This window comes from Microtus oregoni, unplaced genomic scaffold (genome assembly GCF_018167655.1).
Source record: "Microtus oregoni isolate MIOR12 unplaced genomic scaffold, Mior012 000000F_ref0000247, whole genome shotgun sequence".
Lineage (NCBI taxonomy): Eukaryota > Metazoa > Chordata > Mammalia > Rodentia > Cricetidae > Microtus > Microtus oregoni.
Genome location: NW_024543059.1, coordinates 29,402,878 through 29,422,417, shown reverse-complemented (window position 1 = coordinate 29,422,417; position 19,540 = coordinate 29,402,878). Strand labels below are relative to the sequence as shown.

Sequence of the window (19,540 nt, the reverse complement as noted above, 5' to 3'; positions counted from 1 at the left end):
TGTTAAAGGAAGCAGATGCAAAACCGGCTATGGAAGGCCATGGCTGTGTGTCCCCTTTCTATTCCTAAGCCAATGTCCCACAACTTAAGGGCTGGAGAAATAGTCAGATCATCCTTGCTGGGCCCCTGAGGACAGTCTCGGAGGACAGCTCCCCACCCCTTGGTGAGTGCAAACAGTCATGACTCATCTAGCCCTTTCAGAAGGATCATGATATTTCACTCAGGTGACTCTAGCATGGAAAAGGAGGCCAGTCAGGTTTTTCAGGAGACTATAGGGTCTGTGCACTAGGCACATGATCTGGCTTCTCTCTCTCTCTCTCTCTCTCTCTCTCTCTCTCTCTCTCTCTCTGTGTGTGTGTGTGTGTGTGTGTTTGTGTGTGTGTGCGTGTGTGTGAGTTGCACGGGTATTGTATGTGAACAGGTGTGCATTCACATTTGCACATTTGCATTTAGAGGCCAGAGGTCAATGTCAGTTGTCTTCCCCAGTTGACCTCCACCTTGTAGTTTTAAGAAGTTTTCTCCAGAATCTGGAACTCACCAGTTTAGCTAGGTTGGCTAGCCAGTGATCTGTGGTGTCATCCCCACCACTGGGATTATAGTTGTGGTGCTTCATGCCAGGATTTTTATGGGTATGTCTGCTGTAGGAAATCCTACAGCCGGTAGCCCTTAAGTACCAGCCCACTGGGGCGTGGCCTCTTATGCTATTTATGCTGACGTAAAGCACGTGTGCATCGTCGGCCTCTTTTCCAGCTGCGGGATTCGGTTGCTGTTCTCCATTCCAGCAGAGGATATTGATTTGTGAGTCTACGCCTAAATAAATAACCATCTATTATTCTCAATTCTGAGCTAGCATGGGATTTCTTTTAAGCATCCTTCTTCATATGTCGAGGCTCAAATGCAGGCCCTATGATTGTGTGGTGTGGGCTTTATCCTCTGAGCCATCTCTCCAGCCCTTGGCCTGGATTTTGAGTGGTTAATTTGAGCAGGCGTTAGCCGTTGGCAGAACTCACAGGTTTATTCCTTGGCCGGTGGAAAGGGTTGATGACCAATGGACATCTTTGGGGTTCTCCCGATAGCTGAGAGGGTAAACAAAATGATTTCTGTCTAAGGGGATGAGCGGAGGGGCCCTCAGTGGATGCTGCCCTCCTCATGACAGTAAGGGGATGAGTGGAGGGACCCTCAGTGGGTGCTGCCTTCTTCATGATGGTAAGGAATGGGCAGAGGGGCCCTCAGTGGGTGCTGCCCTCCTCGTGACGGTAAGGCTAGGACTCTCAGTCTCTGTTGTGAGACTGCTGTAGTTCCTGATCAGTTCACCGGTGATACTAGTGAGCTTAGCTTAGCTCACTGTACTTTAAACCATCAGCGTCCACCACCAAAGACACAGAGAAGGTACAGACGCTGAAAAGTTCACCTGGTTATGGCCCAGTCACAGCTGATGGGCCGCATGGGGCTTCTCCCTGGAGGGCGCTTGGTGGCAGTTGATCTGATAAATACTGTTTCCTACCCTAGAAGGAGGACCCCCCGCCCAGGCAGCCTGCAATCCTATGCAGGGAGCCAGAACAGTCCCAAGTTTCCTCGGGGCACTAGATTTTATACTGGAGCTGCTGGAAAGTATGGGACCATATGATCGCTGATCTCCACACAGGACATGAGACCATGGCAACCAGACCTGAACAGCAGCAGGTGGCAGGCACCATGGATGGAGTGGAATATGTACTCTCTGGAGGTGAGGAGAACCCTGCCCTGCTCATGGTACATGACAGCCATAGCCCAAGGAGGGATGGGTCAATAATAGTGCATTGTAGCCCCAGGGCAGAAGCACAGGCTCAGTGTGCCTTTTGGGTCTTGGAGGCGCTACAGTTAGTAGAAGCCTGAGGGTCCCTTTGGGGTTTAAGCGTCGGGAGCCGGCTCCTCAGTTCACGAGGTGGGGAGACTGTGGGAAGTGGAACCTGGTGGGAAGCCCTTACTTAGGCCCTTGGGTACTGTCCTCAGACAGGATTAGACAGCACTCTCGGGACCTCTCACACAGTGAATCAATAGGCCAGACTCATCCACTAAGCAACTTTCTTCCTTCCACAAGTGCTCCGGTGTCATTGCGATGCTTCGACTGTCGGGCCAGACCAGCATCTCCACCAGAATTCCTAGCTAACTAAACTTTCCCAGGCTCGGGAATTATCTTGTCACCAGAGAACACACCACACAGAGGCGTGATGTTGCATGCTCAGGAATAGACGGCCGTACTCAGCAGTCTCAGGAGGTGCCAGTCGGGCTGGTACCCAGTGATGCCCAGGGCACAGGGTGGCTCTGCAAGGCCTGCTAAGTCTGGAGCTAAGAACCTCAGCAGTCACACCTCACCACCCATCACGCTACACTCCCGTCCTCACCGAGCGTCTCATGTCACACTCCTCATACTTCCCAGGATCTGTAGTGAGAGGAGGACCCAAGGGTGCTCCTTGGGGTCACAGCACACAGAGATGGAGGGCACTGCGCCTCGGTCTCTCACAGCGGTTACTGCCGAGGATCCATGGAAGACCTCATCATTAACAGAGCAGTATGCAGCACGCAGTCATCCACTGTATGTCCAGAGACCACTCTGGGAAAATACACTCCCTGCCTCACCCTGTAACTTTTCCCCTGGGCCTCTGCTCTGAGACTCTGACAGCCTTCCCCAGAGCTGAGCTGATGCCAGGCCCTAAGCTTCCAGAATGCAGAGAGCTAAATGAACCTCTTCTTTCCATAAATTAACTAGGTTCAGTTATGTCATTTATAGTAAAGGAAAATGGATCTGCATATCTTTTGTTCTCCTATTTATTTGTTTTTACTAGCTATGTTGGTGTGTGCATGAATGCGTGTTAATGTGCATATGTACATGCGTGTGCGCTGTGTATACATGTATGGGCTTGATCACCCTTGCTGACTGGCATGAATAGAAGCTCAAGGTTGAAGTGGGAATGTCTTCTATAATTTCTCTATCTTAATTTTTGACGCTGGGTCTCTCTTACTAAATTTGAAGCTTGGCATTTGGTTAAACTGGCTGTCCAGTGAGCCTCTGAGATCTGCCCATTTTTGTCCCCTAGCAAAGAGATTGTAGGTGCACACTGCCTGGCTCTTACACGGGTGCTGGAGATTCGAACTGAGGACCTCATGCTGTGCAGCAGGCATTTTATCCACCGGGCCATCTCCTTAGCTCTGGATGTCTTTTCTTAACTTTTTAAAAGCTTTCTTTTTATTTGTTCTTTGTGTCTTTCACATCATGCATCTCCATCCCATTCATTTCCCCGACCCTCCATATCTGTCCTCTGCCCTTTCATCTCTCCTCGCCCCGAAATAAAATGAAATTTAAGAGAAAAAAAGAAAAGGAAAAAGGGGAAAATCTAGTTATGGAAGCCGCAGTGTGACACGGTGTATAAGTTATGCATTGCCCAAAAAGTGTCCAGTCCAGAATGCAAGTGGCTTTTGAAGATAAGGTTGTCTGTTTTTCTAATTCACACTGAGGTTCTATATAGGCAACACAGTAGTGTCTGGAGTCCCTTATGCAGGGGTTGGGGATATGGCAGCAGCAGACCCAGCAGGATTCCTGAAACTGAGGACCTGGCCCCTGGCCCAGGCTCCCTGAGAAGCTCCTAGGAGACTCACCCAGCAGGCATCGGCCTGGACGGCTGTGGTACACTGAGTTCTGGTCCTAATTTTCCCTCAGCCCTGTCCTCTACTGCCCAGTGACGACACTCAGGATGAAAACCAGGCAAGAAAAGGATATGACGGCTGCCAGCTGGACTTCTTGCTCCTACTAGGCTTCCAGAGCTATGGGATCTGGCAGGCTGCGGTGCCGGGAAAACACATTGTTTGGGGGCGTTGTGGATACAGTACAGGATATTTTTAGCAGATTGTTCTGACTTAGTGAAAAACCTGAAAGATAGTGTTGATGAGCCCCTTGTTTTAGCTCCGCAGATGGCTGGGCTATAATTAGATGCTTGTTTCTGGGCATCTCTACAGTTCTGTAAGAAGACACCTTGCAGGGCACAGAGCACATGGCGGGAGGGCGCCTTCGTGGTTTTATTCAGGGTTCTATCTTTTACTCTTTACTCTCAAGCATTGACTGTGTTTGTGACAAAAAAAAGTTAGTGATTCACTGGTCTCTCAAGCTAAGATTAGCCCGGAGAGAGGTCAGAGGTTGGTCGCCATTTTCTGACCCATTGACAAGCTGCCAGCCACTCTCCTCCTGAAGGTGCGTCCTGGGTCCGCGGCCAACCAGGTTCTCTGGGTTCTCCTGCGCTGCCCTTTCTTTCCTAGCAAGGCTTTCATCTATGATGACCTGTTTATGTGTGAAGCACTGGGCTGAAGCCCGTCCCCTCTCCTGCCCTTCTCACTTCACAGGGAAGGGGCTATGGCTTTTCTAGTTACAATTGTTCTGGTGCGCAACATGGAGCTATCTGTATTTGGTCACAAGCTCTCTCCTATTATCTGACCCATGGGCTCCCTGCCACAGGACCCGTGGTGGGTCTGTCTCTGCGAGTTCGTTTTCTCATCCGACAAGAAGAATTAATTTGTGAAGCATGCCCAGGGCACAACACATGAACAAGGACGATGCAGACGAGGTGCGAGAGGAGATGGGCCTGCTGAAGCAGTAGACAGGAGCCGGCCAATCCACTCTTAGGGTTGAGATGGGGGTGTGGACACTGTCCTAGGCAGGAGTCCTCTTACCACCCCCAGCTGAGCTCCAAGACCCTGCCTTCGGAGACTAGTCACATAGGCAAAGACGTGCTGACCTGTTTCCTGTTACTGTCAAAATACCCAAGGTGACAGGCTTGTCAGAGCATAGGCTTCTTAGCTTGTGGGTTTGGCCCTGTGATGGTCACTGAGGGATGTGTGGTAGAGCAAACCCTTCACCTTACTAGGGAAGTAAAAGGGAGTGAGAAGCCAGGTGTCCAGGGTCCAACAGTCCCCACAAACCCTGTGACCCCAGTGACTCCCTTTGGCTGCACCCCATAGATATTCTATAACCTCCCATCGCACCAACAGACAAAGCATTTGCCTTACTGATCTCCAGGAGGCTCGTAAAGTCTAAACGCCACCGAGAAACAAGCATCCTACTTTCAAGTTTGGCTTGTGTCTTAGTTTGTGTTCTCTTGCTGTAATAGACACCATGACCAAAACCAACCTTGGGATGGAAAGTTCTGTTTCAGCATACATCTTACAGTCTAGGTTACAGGGAAAGCCAATTCAGGAACCCTGAGCAGAAACTGAAGCAGAGATCACACTGACTTTTTTTTTTTTTTTTTTTGTGGCTAGCTTGGTCTGCTTTCTTACACACCCCAGGACCACCTTCCCAGGGGTGGCACCACCCACAGTAGGCTGGAACCTCCTATATCAATCATTAACCAAGAAAATGCCCGCCCCAGACTTGCCTACAGGCCTATCTGATGGGTACGTTTTCTCAGTTGAGGTTCCTCTTCCCAGATGGTGGTAGCTTGTATCAAGTTGACACACAGCTAACCAGGAAGAATTAGAAGGTGCCACACTGCATCCTGAATCTACATTCCTGGCTGCTTTTGCCTGTCTGGTCACTCCCTCTGAGAGAAGCCAAGTCAACAGCAGCCACTGAGATGCTCATGGATGAGGGGCTGCCTCGCTCCTATAGCCGTGGGTATGGCTTGAAGACAAGCCCTTGGGAACAACAGCTTCCAGAGACCACTGTCCCTGTCACTACCAGCCTGGTGGCCACCCAGGAGAATCTGACAGACATGCAGTCAGAACTGCTAGCTGAGCTGTTCCCAGGTGTGTGTGTGTGTGTGTGTGTGTGTGTGTGTGTGTGTGTGTGTGTAGGCTGGGTGATCTGTGAATCTTTGCTTTTTACGTTGTCAAACTTGACAGATAACAGACACACCACACAATCTGGACTCTGCCATCCCCCTGCCTCTTATCCCTCCAGCATCATTTCCTCCTTTCCCTGCAGGCCAGCTTTTGGTTCTTACTAACAGAGGCCTCCAATATGACCAGCAAGCATCCATCAAGATAAGGAGAGGCCAAAGCCATAGGAGATTCCAGAAGCCACGGAGTCTCAGAATTTTGCCCCTGCCAAAGACAGAAACATGGTCTGTCTTTGCTATGATGGTTATGACTATTTCCTAAAAGAGACAGAACCCTCACCTAACCTCCAAGTTCTCTCAAGAAGCCAAGTCCTAACTTACTTCTCCAAAACACTAAGGCCCATTTTTCTCTCGGTACCCCAGGACTTGGGACTGGTGTTCTTAAAGATTCTTCCCAGATGTCAATGCAGTTGTTGGAGCTTCAGAGTTGAGGGCCTCTGCCTCCAGAGAGCCCACTAGGCAGGGTGCTTCCATTGCCTGTATACCAGTTCCTTAGGGTTTCCTGCATGCCCCGGCAGCTAGGTGCTACCTACTCCTGTAGTACACTCTGTTCTTCAACACTGTCTGCAGCAGCACATAGGGAAAGCTCCTTTAGAAAAGTGGGCCACACACAGTGTGTGCTTTCCCAGTTGCTTAGACTCACAGTTTGGCATAGTTGCTTTCTGCTTGTCTCTCATTCCACAATTTTCTTCTCCACAGGAAGCCCTTTGGTTAAAAAACAAACAATCAAAAAACATGGTTTGGTTGAGCCATGGAGAAGATTTGGTTGGTAAAGTGCTTGTCACACAAGCATGAGGAGCTGAGTTTGAATTCTTGGCATGGCATAAAATCAGGCACTGTAGTGTGGGCCTGTAGGCTCAGGGCTGGGGAAGTAGAGACAGGCAGGTCTATGGAGCTCACTGATCAGCTGGGTTAGTTATATTAATGTGCTCCTTGGGGACCTTGTGAGAGGCCCTGGGGATCTAGCTCACTATGGAACACTGACCCAGCATGCCTGTCTGAAGTTCCATCCCCAGCACTGCAAAACAAACAAAACAACCCCATATTTTTTGGGCCAAGGAGATGGCTTAGTACTTGTCGTACTATATGAGAACTACAGTTAGCCCCCTCCGCACCCATACAAATGTCTGATGAGCGTGATGGCCTGTCTGTAACCCCAGTGAGAACTTCTGACCTTGACATAAACATGCACCCACGTGTGTGAGTCCACATGTTGGAACATACATTCCCTCTCCATACAAAAAGTCAAAAGAAAAACTAAGGTGGAGACTTACTGTGGAAGACACATGATATTGACTTTTGGCCTCTAGACACACACACACACACACACACACACACACACACACACACACGTACGCGTGCATGCACGCGCGCGCACACACACAGAGAAATTAAAAGAAAATGAAGAACACTAGAGGACAATGTTCGAGGTTGACCTTGGACCTTGAGGCTCATGCATACCCTTGTTCAAACCGGTCCCTATGTGTAGAGAGTGGAGGAAGCTCTGGATGAGTGAGTGGGTACTGCTGACAGGGTCTTGGCCATCTCCAGGGTTCCATAGCTTCAGACTCACAGAGGAATGGTAAAGCCTTGTTCCCAGAGCGAGGCTCAGAGGGCAATGACGAAGCTTGCCTTGTGGATCTGAGCGTGAATGTTGACAGTGTTCGTAGAAAATGTCTGGGATAGCTTTCTCCTCCCTGGGAACAGCCTGCAGACGGCTTCTCTGCAGAGATAGCTCCACGGAAATTAGCTGAAGCCTCTTCCTTGATCCAGTTGTGTCCTGTGAACCCTGCATTCTTCCTTGTTAGCTGCATGCAGTAACCTGGCATCTCTGTTCAACTCTATAATATATGCGCCAAACTGGGGTGCTGCAGTTTCTTCAGCAGAGATGCCAGTCCACCAGATCCCAGCTTTCCGTCCACGTGTGTGTCTCTCTGTCAAGTCTGCTCCTGGAACTGCCCTGGTTGTGGTATCCCTCACATATACATGTACACGCATACTATTAAATAATTATTTCTGAAAACATAAGACTATCCGGCTGCTCTTACTGTCCTTTAGGTGACGACTGCCTCTCTTCTTGCAGCTGATTGAAGTCACAGTCCTGCCTCCTGTCCTCTCTCTGTCATCATCTCTGGCTACATTCAGTCAGTGTCTTGTGACCAAGCTGCGGTGTCATGCTCACTGCATAGTGAGGGCTTGGGCATGCTTCTTTCCCATGGTTTCAAACCCCTCTCTGCAGGGCCATTCACTTAGCTCCGACTGTCCCAGTGCTAACTTCCCAAGTATCCATCCCTGGCAAACACCTGTCAGTCCTCCAGATTCTGACGCATGGAGCATCTCTAGAGGCTTCCTTTCTGGCCTCTCACTTCCTGTTCTGTTGGGGGCTTTTCTGTCCTCTTGGTGTGTGCACTGTTGTCTGCACCCTAAGCTCCCCCTTTAATTGGTTGATTTGTTTTGGTGGGCGGCAAGTCCTCCAGTGCCTCTAGAGAAATCATAAAGTCGCCTACAAATGGCAGGTTACTTACATTAAAGCGAACTGTCCGTTTCAGAAAGACAAATGACACATTTTCTCTTGTCTGTGGTTCAAAGATTCATAAACTCATAGGAAGGAAGAAGTGAAACTGTCCAGGGGGTAATGAGACTTATGAGAGGAGAAGGAGCAAGAAAGGGAGGGTGGTGGGGAAGGGGTATGCAGCAGAACTTCATGTAGGTGCATGGAAATGGCCTTGGGTAGCACCACAGAAGAAACGGTTTTATATCGTTTTATCCTTGGAAAGCAATCAGTCTGGCCATACTAATTTAAGTTGAAAACAATTTCTTACCAACATTCCAAAGGCCTTGTTCCACTGCCTTTGCCATCGTCCTTGTGAAGTCGCTCAAACCCTTGTCTGTGTTGTGCCCAGCTCCCATTGCCAGCAGGAGCCATTTCCTCCTGAAGCACCCAGAATGGTTTGGTCGCTTTCTCTCCACCTCTCAGTTGCTAACTTCCTCACATGATTTCTCTGCAAATATCTGTCTCCCCTTGATCTTCTCTGTTCTTCCCTTTCCCGACTCCAGTTAGTTGGACTTCAAATCGCCCAACTGACCCTGCATCTGTCTGGTGACAGTCCCTTTGTCTTTTTCCTAAGCGTGTTCATGCCCCTGCCTCCGTCCACCTACAGATGGCCCCTTCTCTCTTGGATGGTTCCTTCCTCCCCTTTCCTCTTGCCCCTGGAGTGTCTGAGTGATCATGGTGTCACTCTGAATTGACTGTGGCTCCCTGCTAACTCTCGTGAGCCTTTGTTGTTTGCTTTGTTTCTCACTGGCAGCTCTGCTGCCTGCCCCACATCTCCACACACCATGCATGTCCCTGGATATAGAGCTCCAGGGCTCCCCGGACACTTGGCAGAGCGGTGGCTTTAGATTGCTGTCCAAAGCAGAGTGATTTGTTAGGTGACCTTTATATGTAAATGTTTTCTAGTCTCTCATCTGGGTAAATGGAGACACAAGGCTGCTGACTTTCTAGGGGTTTGGGAGAGAACAGTTTGGGGGGCTCTTCCTGGTGTGGGGGGAAGTCTCTCTCCTTATGTCTCCATCTCCTTTTTCACCCAGACTCCTCTCACGCTGGTCTTCTGTTGTTCCTGAAGTTTTTGGGCTCAGACTCTTCCTTGCTTCCTCCACAGACTTCTCTGTGGAGGGCAGCAGAGAGACCTGGGTCTATGGTTTTCTCTACAGAGTTTGGTCAGTGTAAGAAACAAGCCATCTCTCTCTCTCTCTCTCTCTCTCTCTCTCTCTCTCTCTCTCTCTTTCTCTCTCTCTCTCCTCTTCTCTCCTTCTCCCTCTTCCCTTCCATAATCCACTAAATAAATATCCAACCCCACTCTGCATGGCATGCTTCTCCATCTGTCTCTCGCCCGCCCCGTGGTTCCCTGCTCAGGACCAGCCGCCTTCAGAGGCCTGCAACATGGTCTCATTGTGTGCCCATCTGTCTGTCTCTCCTTGTGGCCTGCTGCAGCCACTCAGGGAACTGTGCCATCCCTGCCTGGGACTGGCTGCTCTGGGGACCTGCTGTTCGCTGCCTGCAGCCTCATGGCCCACTGACGCTGCTCGGGGACCTGCAACGTTTCTGCCGCTGCAACCGCCGGGGATCCTGCAGCATTTTTAGTTTTTCCATTTTTCCATGAGGGCCTTGCTGCCCCTCACCCCTTCCCCGCCACATCCGTCTGTAAGGCCAGCTGCCCATACCACCCAGACTTCTAGCTTCAGATGAAAGAATGGATCCCCAGCCTCTCCCTGTTGGATGCTTCACCCTCTACCCCCGTGTTCACACCTCAGACCATCCGTCTCAGTCCCAGGTCTTGGGGCCCCTGTGAGGACTAGAGAGCTCCTCACAGCACCATATTCTCATGATGGACTGATGAGGCAGCCCCTCTCCCAAGCTCTGGTCCCCAGGTCAGGCTCTACTTTGCTAACACAGACCCAGGGAGAGGGACAGCGCTTGGCGATATTGTGCCAGGCCAGGACTGTACGCATAGCCAAAGAAATCCCCAGACTGTGAGCCCCTATCGATCATGCATGATTCAGCTACCAGCCATGCGTGGTGCTAGGGAATGGGTATGGCCTCTGCAAGCTTTGCTCCACTGTCCCTCCGCAGCAGCAGTGAGAGATGCCTTCAGATTCAAAACAGCAATAATGGTGGCTGGCGTGAGACAGCAGCAGAGAGCTGCGTGGCTGCTGATAGGCTCCCTGCCGCCATCTGCCCGGCAACTCTCCCAGCTACTGCTATCTACATTTGCAACAGTGTCTGGCTTTAGCAAGAGTAAGCACTGGTGTGGTACTGATATGAATGTGCAGGATATCTGGGGGGCTAGGTTTCTAGGGTTGATCTTGGAAGGAGAGGAGTTCCCCCATCTGCTGCTACAGGCTCCCAATGAGACAGCACAGGTGATCGCGGTTTGTATCACCATGGAGACAAAGCCTGTTGCCATGATCCAGGTTCAGCTACCTTCTGCTTCTGCCAAGGGCTCTCTGAACATGAAGCCTTACTCTAGAGTCTCAGTTGCCCGGAAAACAGGCCAACCTCAGACAACACAATTGGATGCTACACACAGCTACTTCACGTGGTCACCGTGTCCCTTATAGGTGACACAGTAGGGTATCGTGGTCACCTAGCTGGATATTATGGAAGCCAGTAAGCTTGGGCATCTTGTTTGCTAACCAGGGCATTATCCAATGCTTACTTAGAAAAATATACTTTTAGCTCTAAGTCAGAGGGTGGGAAAATATGTTAATCACAAGCTCCTCTTGCTCCGGGAGTGTCAAAGACTCTAGCTCCTTTGTTTTCCAAAGGGAAGAGGAGAGAGGTGTGTGATGCTGAAAGGCAGAGGGTACCTGACACTGAGATCCCACCAAGGATGAAGGGGAATGCAGATCATTGGTGACCAGTTTGAACTGACACCTCTTGATGCATCACTAGCCTCCAGCACAGACCTGCTGTGCAGCCCACTGGCCCTGGTGATTACCATCACCTGGGACACCAGCGATGCCTGGGTAAGGAGTGCTCACGGTTAGGGAACAGGAGGTAATGGGATACCATTGCATGAGTGTCTCCTAACTGCTTGGCCTCGCTTTACCCAGACCTCAGCTCAGAATGACATCTGATTGGTGGACACTGGCCGTGCTGTGATTTGCCTCCCAGAGCCAGCAGTGTAGACCCAAGCTGAGGAAGAGTTCTCTAACCTCCAGTCCCTACCAGCAGAACCCAAAGGTGGCATGAGGTGGCTGTGGCCTCTCACAGGCGCAAAGTTGACTGTCTAAAGAACTGAAAGTACCCTTCACACTTGGACAGGGTCGTTTCAAAGGAACAAAAGACAAAGCCACAGGAGTGTCCTGCCACTGGGGCCTCCCACGCCTCCCCTAAATCCTCAGTCATAGGGCTCGTAAACAATGGGCACGTACTTCTCGGGGTTCTGTCATGTTTTGGTTTGTTTGCAAAATGTCCCTCATTGGCTTGTTTGTTCAAACACTTGATCTCTACCTGGTGTGCTGCTCTGGAAGGCTATGGCTCTTTAAGACGTGTGTGTGTGTGTGAGTGTGTGTGTGTGTGTGTGTGAGTGTGTGTGTGTGTGTGCGTGCGTGCGTGTGTGTGTGTGTGTGTGTGTGTGAGCCCAAAATTGTGAGTCTATTTCCACCTTGTTTGAAGGTCAGAGTTTTAGCACGCTCAAAGTTGTTAACAACAGGTGTGGTTACACACCCTGACCTAGGGTGTGGTTACTTAGTGTTTTAGAAGTTAAGACGACCAGGTCTGACAGAAAGATCCTCTCCACCTTGACGGAAGGTCAGAGAACTCAAGCAGCCTTCGGCTTCTTCTTTGAATTAAGAGGCTTGACCTTGGGAGTGGCTGCCTTCAGGACACTTGGTCTAGGGTGGGTTCACAGCCTAAACAACAGACTGCTAATGATTTGCTGTCTCAAACACAGAGGCAACTAACTAGTCCAGTTGTCCTTTGTGTCCTGTTAATGCCGTCTTTTGTCTTCTCCCTGCAGCCCCGCTCTTGTATCGGGGTGTAAAAGTGTACGAAAAATTAAACACGACCATTTCAGTATTCCCTGGGACTCCCTCCCAGTACTATCCTGTTTCAGCTTTATTATTTTCACTTTTTACTTATTTTTCTAATCCCCAAGCCCCTACCCTAATAAGTGGTGTACTTGTCAAAGCTGGTCTCCCACACTTGCGGTCTAGCTAGCAGGAATGGGTTGCTGGAGCGGTCCTTGAAGCATTGGTTTCTGGTTCCAGTCTGGAGTCCTCTGTTTCCTGATCTGCTAAGATGTGAGGAGCATACACACACACACACACACACACACACACACACACACACGCACGCACACAAAAACTCCTGTTGCCATGACGATGGAAGATGCTGCTCATCTCAGGGCAACCAGGAAGCAGCAAAGCAGGAAGAAAGGACCTGAGGTCTGCATATCCTATTCAAGGGCAAGCCCTGGAAGGATCTACCACCCTTCCACCAGGCCACGTCTCTTAAAGCTTTCACCACCTTCCCACAGGGCTCGAGGTCCAGGACTAGATACTGCCCTTCCACAGCAGCTACCATCCTGGTGGGCAGAAAGTAGGATCTCACCCATGTCTCATTTTGCATTTCTTTCATATTGTCGTCGGAGTAAGCATATTTTCAAAAGTGCAGAGGTCTTTTCCTTTTGGGCAAGGATCTTTGCCTACTGCCTATTTTCCTACTCCACTGTCGGATCTCTGTCTTATCGATTTATAGCGATGACATCAGCTACAGACTTTTTTATGCAGAGGACACTTTGTTTGTCATGGACACACATGGATCTTGCCCTCCCTAGCACTGCATGCTGACTCCTTCCTAGGGAGAAACTCTATTAATTGTTTGCTTGTTTTTCTTGTCCACAACTTGTCTTTTAACTGTAATCAGGATACTTTTGGCCATGGAGTAACATCTAGCTTTAACTGATAGAACAAATCAATGATGCTATTTATGGCCTCGAGATAATCAAAAACTGAGTTCTAACATTATACATTAAAAAAATTACTTCCATTATTTTATGGCCTCTGTCTTTTTCCATTTAACCCTCTGTTCCATTGGGATCTTTTGGGATTTACTTGGGTTCACAGAGGTACCTACTCACTCTTACTTCCGCTCAGGAGTGGGCCAGTTGTTTAGCACTGTGTTGAGTGACCTGCCTTTCTATTCGGGGTGAGCTCTCACCCTCATCTCCTCCTACCCCACCTCCCAGTATCTCTCATGACTGCCTATCTAATCATCCGCAGGCAATGCCAAAAAGGAGGCCATGCCTAGCCCCAGCGGCCCTCTCACAACTGCAGGCAGAATACTTCATTGGCTCACTTACAAATAGGGTAACACTGGGGCCAACCCCTGACTTTAACAGAGTCCTTGAAACCCCCACCAGGCTCACCATTTACTGCCAGTTATAGCCATTCACAAACTCATCCTCAGTTCCCTGTGCACGGATCCAGAGGGGTCTGTGCCTGTACTGAACAGTCCTCCAGGGCAATGGAACTGTTTGTGTGGCCGATATACCTTTGTGGGCATTGTGCCATCTAGAGATTTTAAAGTGTGCAGTGGGTTGTGTATAGGTTCTGTGAAAATGTTTTCCCTGAAGAAACTCTGTGGGCTCGGGTATCTGGGGTCCTGGACGTTGTCCCCTGTCGATACGAAGGGACCACTGGCTTATGAATTTGGTCCTCCTAGTGCTTTTTTATGTCATTTCCTGCCACAGATCTGATCACTTCCTGCGCCTCTAAGATGTGGGGTAAAGTGCACGGTAAAGCCGTGAAAGGTGAGTCCCACGTGGGCGAGACTGGCGGATGTAAGGTTCTCTCCCAACACAAGCTCTCCTCGAAGCCCTAAGCCCTGTCCATCTGTGCAGACACAGCAGGTCTCCAGCACAGTGATGATCCTGTCCACAGGGCCAGGGAGGCCCCTGGAGGGCAGGGCCCAGGCTGCGCCTCAGGTGTCTGAGCAGTCCCTCTGCGCCCCAACCAGGGCTCTCATCTTAGAAGGTCAGGAAGTGGTTGTCTCTTGCAGGGCTGTCTTAAATTATTTCAGCTGCACCGAGGTATTTCAAAGTCAGACCAAATAAACATTTGCATCTAAAAAAAGGAGAAACAGGGTCATTTGAAAAGGAGAAGAAAGCCTTTCCCATGTCCCATGTCCGGAGGGTGTGGCCACGCTTTCCAGAGAAGTGGCTGGCTTTGCCCTTTATACTTGTGCCAGGGCGAGTAGCTCAGCTGCTCGTTCTGGAGGAAAGGCATTTTGCTTTTAAGTGAAATGAGAAGTGGCCTGTGTTTCCTTACCCCCGTCTGCTCCAGAGCCACCCCAGGGCCCCACCGCTGTTGGGATACCATCTTTTGAGTCCTGTCTGCATTTCATGTGTAAACAACTGTATCCGATGTGATATTATCAGGTCAAGGAGGGAGGGCAGTGTTCCCCAAGCAGAAAGAACTACACAGCATCCTCTGTGTGATCTCTGCTGTTGTGTGAAGGAGGGCTTCTCCCATAGGTTCATGCCCAGCTGTTGGTACTCTTTAAGAACACAGGGGAACCTTTAGGGATGGGCCTTCAGGTTTTCCGACCAGGCCCTACTTCCTGTCTGCAAAAACAATGTGACCAGTTCCTCACACTCCTGCTGTCATGACTTCCTGATGGCTGTGTCCCAGGCAACTTCAAGCCCAAACGAACTGTTCTCTTAAGCAGCCTTTGCCAAGTATTCAATCACAGCAACGAGGAAAGCTACTAGCGCAATCTCTACGGGCCCCTCTCCTACTGGCGACCTATGTGTAGACGTTTGATCTGGTGCCTAAGAATCATGAGCCTTGCCTTTCTGCAGCATCAGGACTGGCATGCAGAGAAGGCATACATTCTTTCCATCTAGAAACATGCCTCATTGCCTTAGCTTCCTGAAATGAAATCAATCCCCAAGAGAGGAGCATCTGATGCACCGGGTGAGGTCTTCGTGTTTATACCCAGTGCTGCCTGTGACAGTCTTTACACAGATGTCACCCAGCTTAAGATGAGCGCACACAGTTAGGTATCAGGGTCTTTCTTTTCAATTTTTAAAAATTAAAGTATTTTTATTTATTTATTTATTTATTTAGTGTGTGTAGGGGTAGGTGATGGGGCGGAGGGAAACACGAGCATGCTATGTCATAGGTGCAGAGGTCAGAGGACAACAAACAGGTGTTGGTTCTATTCCTCCGTCATGAGGATCCCGGGGACTAAACTGGGGCCATCAGACTTAGTGGTAAGTTCTGTGGCTCATAGAACCATCTTGCTGTCTGCCCGACCTTCCCCTTTTAAGACATGTCTGACCTCCAACTCAGATACATTTTCTACCCAACCAACCTCTTTCTTCCCTTTCTAGTCAGTAGATGAATAAATTGAAAATCAAATCCTCAGGTGCCTTTGAGACTTAGCAGACTTGACTCTTAAAGCAATGCTGGAGGATTTCATGAAGAAGTCGGGCAGGTGAGGTCAAATTGTTAGTAAAAACTGGCAGAGCCCGGAGCCCGGAGCTCGTCTAGTAAAGCTCCTTAAGTTATGACATGGAAAATTCCAGAGGAGAGGGACTGGGTCATGGGACACAGACAGGACCTTCCAAATGGCCCAGAGGGTGTCTTGTTTGCTCTCAGTGTAGAGGCAGCGTTCACATTGACAGACCTCCGGAGATGACACGGGCTCCACCCGTCATCATCAGGTCACTGTCAGTCAAAATGAAAAGCGGAGTTCTGAAGATCAGATGCTCCAAAAGGCTACTCTCACACATCTTTGCTTGATCCCTAACCATAAGCACCCAGGGGTGCAGAGGTTTTCAAACAGCACAGGCTGCAAGGAAGGCTGTAGATTCTCCAGAACTGGCCCACACAACAGGAGCCATCAGTCAAACGCAGCAGTTCCCATGCATGCTATACTCAGGAACCCTTTGCCCTGTTTGAACATTAAATTTTCCCCAAAAGTCTATTGGCAAAGGCTTGCCCCTGGGGTGGCACTGATAGGAGATACTGGGGCCTCATGGGGCATCTCCAGGTTGTTGGGCATCTTTGTACCCTGGCTGTGAGGTAAGTGTTTCTGGTCTGCCCTGTGTTCCCTGAAATAATGTGTTTCTCACCGTGCTGGGATGTTTATGGCAACTTGACAGAAGCCAGAGAGTCACGTGGGAAGATATCTCCAATCAGATTGCCTGTAGGCCAGTGTGAAGGATTATTGATGTTGGGGGTGGGGTCCAGATCACTGTGGGTGGTACCATCCCTGGGCTGGAGGTTCAGGGTGCTGTAAGAAGGCAGGCTGAGCAAGCCATGGGGAGAGAGCCAGTCAGCAGCCTTCCTCCGTGCCCTATGTATCAACTCTGGTCCCCAGGTCTCTGCCCTGCTGGAGTTCTTGCCTTGGCTTTCCTTCTCGATGGACTGTAGACTGGAATAAACCCTTTCCTTCCCAAGATGCTTTGGGTGCTGGTGTTTGTCACAGCAATACTGTGGAAAGAGAGGCCTAAAGAAATGAGAAGCCCAAAGGCAATGGGGCTAGTTAGGGACTGAAACTTCTGAAGTCATGAACTAAGGTCAACCTTTTCTCCCCCTCCCAATCCCCCCTCACAAGAACATTATATAAAAACCTTGAAAATAAATAAAAAAAAATCACATACCAAAGTTAGCCAGATCCAGAGTTTAAAGAACTCAATGAACTTCTCTACAGTTAGAGGTGGCGGTCAGAATGGAAACCGTGGAGCCTCACATTAAAATGTATACTTTCAGTACTGAATATATTTTGTGCATAGAAGTACCACAAAAAAAAAATCCACAACAGAATTAGAACCAGAGAAACAATTAGCTTTGTATGTACCTTTCCTCCTTCGTTTGCCTGCGTGTGTGTGCGTGTATGTGTGCATGCGTGAGTAAGTGTGTACAAGTGTGTGTGTGCGTGTTTGAGCATGTGGGGGGGCCAGAGGTAAACATCAGTGTCTTCTTCAATTACTCTCCACCTTACTTTGTAAGACAGGGTTTCTCACTGGACCTGGAGTTCACTGGTTCAGCTAGGCTGGGTGGCCAGCAAACTCCAAGGACTTCCCCCATTTCCACCAAACCAGCGCTGAGATTATAGGCGTTCACTGCGGCACCTGTGTGTGGGTGCTAGGAACCTAAATTCACGTCTTATAAGCATTTTACCAACTCAACCAATTCCCTGAGCCTAACCTTTTCTCTTTATAAATTGGTATTTTAGGTATTTGATACAGTTACGGAAACTGACTGACACAGAAAACCAGGAAACTGATGAGCCCATTTTCTTAGAGATGATACGTGATTTCGGAGCGTTTTTATTTAAACTTTTAAATATTTACTGTGTTAGAAGCTCAAATGAAGAAAAAAAACAAAACAATTTCCATCTATTTTTAAATGGTAGTAACAATGACATTAATTAGAATATTAGTTATGAAAATATCTGTTTTTTTTTTAATAAAAACAGAGTCAATGTTTTATATTTTTGAAGAACTTCCCAATGTCTGGCTTAGCGGACAGCTGGATTTCCATATCTGAATTTGCTGGCAAGCTGCTGTGATATTACACATTGTGTAGGCTTTAGAAAACTCTCAACATCCATGAGAACAAGTTCTTGTACTCACACTGAATCGTTTTGACTTTGTAGATGCCCTTGACAGAGTCCCAGGAACCAAGTGGGTAGACTTTGGGAGCCACCGTTCAGGTACTCACAGATGGGATAAGACAAGACACACATGAGGGGACTCAACACAGGGAAGGAACAGAATCCAGCAGAACACAGGATAATGCAAGAGCTGGATGATGATGTCAATACTGGTATAATTAATCCACAAGAGGCCCAACGGGCTCTACCAGTCAGTGCTAATCAGACACAACAAACAAAAATCAATATGTTCCTTGCGTACCAAGGCAATAGCAACAAAAATCAGAAACAATCAAAGACCTAATCAAAACTTTTAGAGACTTAGGTGAGGAAAAAAAAATTTAAATTTTATTTAAGGACATAAACTGAAAGATGCATTGCTTCCTAATGCATACACGTATCTGAATGTGATCATAGTTACATGGGTTTCTTGGTGAACAGCTCTCTCCATCATATTGTATTAAGTTGGATTTCTATCACAGGCATTAAGACTGTAACTAGGAGTCAGTGCAAGCGCTCAGAGGGGGAAGGCCCTTGCTGCAAGTCCTAGCTGGAATTGACATGGTGCAGGGACAGAATCAAATCCCATCAGTCCTCTTCTGACCTCCATCTTCCCTCTCACACAGGCATGAAGTCCACAAGCAAATGTAAAAATGATTTTCAGAGAGTGTAACTAATACATATTATAGGATGAATGCTACCTCCAAATGAACAAAGAGACACATGATCTCCAGCAAGAAAATATTTACAGCACATGGAATATTCGAAGGATAACACACTTGTACAGAAGAACCCCGGAGGGTCACGTGAGAAAGGCGAGGATTCTGCACATACAGAAGTGTAGCAGAGCCGAAGTTAGAAACGGCTGCTTACATGGGAAATAATCAGATTTGTCGTGTTAAGGTCCTGTTGTCATATCAAAGAGATCCAGCAGCAGCATGGTTAGAACCAACAGAACCAACAGGGTGAGAACCAACAGGCTACACCACACACACACGCACATACACAGATGCACAGCACAATGCACACACACACACACATGCACATGTGCAGGCATGCACACACACAGATGCACACACAGATACACAGCACACATGCACAGAGACACACAGTACACATGCACACACACATAAACACATGTACACGCACACACGCGCATGCACACACATACACACACACACACACACGATTCCAGCTTACTGGTGGTTGGACTTACAGTTGTCTAACTTTATCATCATGCCGAAAGGACTCTCATTCAGTCAAGGCCATACTTTGGCATTTCAGTTTTGATCTCTTCCTGGGCCGATGCTACTCAGCAGGATTCTCACGAGGCTGGTGTGCCAGTGAAGCACAGCCCCAGCTGGTTCTGATGGGGAGAAAGGGCTAAATCTCTGCAGCATTCTGAATGCTGTGTGGGTCGCAGATGGATTAGTTAGTTCCTGTCCTTCTTGCTGCAAAGAAATACGTGACCAAAGTGGGGTAAGAAAGGGTCTATTTTGCTT

The 19,540-nt window shown here is 48.8% G+C and overlaps 1 long non-coding RNA gene across 2 annotated transcripts; it reads left to right on the top strand.

Annotated features, from left to right (window-relative positions):
* The first annotated feature begins 751 nt into the window (after positions 1-751).
* Positions 752-2,714, top strand: LOC121453559. Of its 2 annotated transcripts, none has more exons than XR_005975029.1 (3): positions 752-797; positions 1,509-1,725; positions 2,080-2,714. It is a non-coding gene; the product is annotated as an uncharacterized LOC121453559 (long non-coding RNA). The 2 variants fall into 2 exon arrangements; XR_005975031.1 differs by having other exon boundaries at positions 756-797; positions 1,645-1,725.
* The last annotated feature ends 16,826 nt before the right edge of the window (positions 2,715-19,540 follow it).